General features: G+C 42.9%; 1 protein-coding gene across 1 annotated transcript in view; it reads left to right on the forward strand.

Moving 5' to 3' along the window:
- Window positions 1–2,879, forward strand: part of LOC109378706 (regulator of G-protein signaling 20-like) — a 25,269-nt gene that overhangs the window by 4,658 nt on the left and 17,732 nt on the right. The gene's annotated exons all lie outside the window — the stretch shown is intronic.

Here is a 2,879-nt window from a genome sequence, read left to right on the forward strand (position 1 = left end):
TAAGTATTGAATCCCAGCATTTTGTTTGTTTGTTTCCATTTTCATGAAATATCTTTTTCCATCCCTCTACTTTGAGTCCGTGTGTATCTTTTGATCTGAAGTGAGTCTCTTGTAAGCAGCATATGTGTAAGGGTCTTGTTTTCTTATCCATTCAGCTCTCCTATCTTATGATTGGAGCATTTAACCCATTTACATTGAAAGTAATTGTTGATAAGTATGTAGTTATTGCCATTTATTTATTTATTAATATTAATATTTGCCTTAAAGAAGTCCCTCTAAGATTCCTTGTAATACTGGTTTGGTGGTGATGAACTCTTTTAGCTTTTTCTTGTCAGGGAAGCTCTTTATCTGTTCTTTGATTTTAAATCATAGCTTTGCTGGGTAGAGTAGTCTTGGCTGTAGCTCCTTGCTTTTTATCATGTTGAGTATTTTGTGCCAGTCCCTTCTGGCCTGCAAAATTTCTGTTGAGAAATGAGCTGACAGTCTTATGGGAGTTCCCTTGTAATAACTTACTGCTTTCGTCTTGCTGTTTGTAAAATTCTCTCTTTGTCTTTAACCTTTGGCATTTTAATTATGATGTGTCTTGGTGTTAACCTCTTTGGGTTCATCTTGTTTGGGACTCTCTGTGTTATCTGGGCTTGTATATCTATTTCCTCCACCAGGTTAGGGCAGTTTTTCATCATTATTTCTTCAGATAGGTTTTTAGTTCCTTGCTCTCTCTCTTCTCTTTCTGGTACCCCTATAATGCAAATCTTGGTATGCTAGATGTTGTCCCAGAGACCCCTTAAACTCTTCTCAATATTATGGATTCTTTTTTCTTTTTTGGTGTTCTGATTGGATGTTTTCTGCTACCTTATCCTCTAAATCTCTGATTCGATCCTCTGCTTCATCTAATCTACTATTGATTCCCTGTAATGTATTCTTCATTTCTGTTATTGTATTCTTTATTTTTGACTGGCTCTTAATTATGTTTTCTATCTCCATTTTTATGTTTCCTATCTCTTTGTTGAAGTTCTCCCTGAGATCATTGAGCATCTTTATAACCAGTGTTTGGAACTCTGTGTCTGGTAGATTACTTGTCTCCATTTTGTGTAGTTATTTTTCTGGAGCTTTGTTCTGTTCTTTTCTTTGAGATATCTTTCTTTGTCTCCTTATTTTGGCTGCCTCCCTGTGTTTGTTTCTATGTATTAGATAGGGCTGCTATGTTTCTCAGTCTTCGTAGAGTGGTCTTATGTAGTAGGTGTGCTGTGGGTCTCAGTGGTACAGTCTTCCTGGTCGCTTGAGCTGTGCACTACAGGTGTGTCCCTTGTTTGGGTTGTATGTGCCCTCCTCTTGTAGTTGAGCCTTGGTTGCTTTTGTATATCAATGGGAGAAATTGACCATGGTGGTCATTTGTTGTGAGGATTGGCTGTGACTACAGTGGAGCAGCTGTGATACAGGGCTGACCCTACAGAACAGCATCTGCCTCAGCAGGGCTCTGGTGCTGCCCAATCTGCCCCATAGGGGTGGTGTCCTTGGAAGAAGCTGGGTAATGCTCCAGCTCATTTCAAAGCAGGCCACTGAGGGCGCCAGCCACAAGGACACCTGGGAGGGGACCCACTGCAGGACAAGTTCAGCTAAAGCCCATACCCCACCCGGAGCCACCCAACAGGAGCCACAAAGAAAACACAGATGGCCACCACCTGTGCCATACTTGGAAGTGCCTTGAGAGGCCAAGCTGTGAACCAAAGCCAGCTGCCACTAGTGCCAGGCTTAGGTATGCTCAAGCCAGATGCTGCTTGTCTGGGTTCTGCAAACCTTTGAAAGACCCTAGAAAATTCTGCAGCATGAGTCAAGGCAGTTTGTACGCAAAAGCCATTGGAAGCAGCTTGGTGTGCCCAAAAGTTGGGCAGGGCAGGGTCTTGAGTCACCAGAACTTGACAAATGAACAGTGTAAACAATGGAGACTCATATATGATGGCCATCTGCATGCTGGGAAGAGGGAGGGCTCAACAGGAAACAATGGCTTCTGCGAGCTCCTCCTCCAGGAGAAAGCTTTCTCTCCAGCCCTTGTCCTGAAGCCAAATAACTCAGTTCTCCACCATACACATATGTCCCTGATGCCTCTCCCACTGCTGCCCCAGCCCTGGAACTCAGAGCCAGTGATTCTGTTTTTGGGTAAGTACATGTGTGGTCCCTTTAAGAGGAATGCAGCCATCCTCCTTTTCACTCAGTCACAATCTTCTGGTTTTCACAATCAGAAATTATAGGGACTTCTTTCCCCGGCACTGGAACCCTAGGCTTGGGAGGGGCTGGGACTTCTCACTTCTCTGGGGAACTCCACTGCTGAAATATCCCTCCCAATTTTTAATGGTCACACACAGGGCCAGCCTGTCCCATGTCTCTGCCCCTCCTACCAGTCTTGAGGTGGCTTCCTCTGCATGTCTTAGTTGTAGGGCTTCGGTTCAGCAAGATTTTAGGCAGTTCTCAATGATGGTGTTTTGCAGCTTAGTTGTAATTTTGATGTAGTCAGGAAAGAAGATAAGCAAAGCATTTATCTTGTGCCATCTTGACTGGAAATTCCTCTGAAAATTATTAGTAGTAGTTATTATTATTATTATTATTATTATTATTATTATTATTATTATTATGCCAGAAGTGCACACTTTTCTTGAGGCCAGAAGTCCAAATTCAAGTCAGCAGGGCCATGCTGTCTGACAGCTCTAAGGAAGAAGACTTCTTTGCTGCTCTTAGCTTCTCTGGTAGTTGCCAGCAATTCTTAGCATTTCTCAGCTTGTAGATATTTCATTTCACATCGTCTTTCCTCTGTGTGTGTGTGTGTGTGTGTGTGTGTGTGTCTGTCTGTCTGTCTGTCTGTCTGTCTGTCTGTCTGTCTGTCT

This window comes from Hipposideros armiger, unplaced genomic scaffold, assembly GCF_001890085.2.
Source record: "Hipposideros armiger isolate ML-2016 unplaced genomic scaffold, ASM189008v1 scaffold_2647, whole genome shotgun sequence".
In the NCBI taxonomy this organism is placed as follows: Eukaryota; Metazoa; Chordata; class Mammalia; order Chiroptera; family Hipposideridae; genus Hipposideros; species Hipposideros armiger.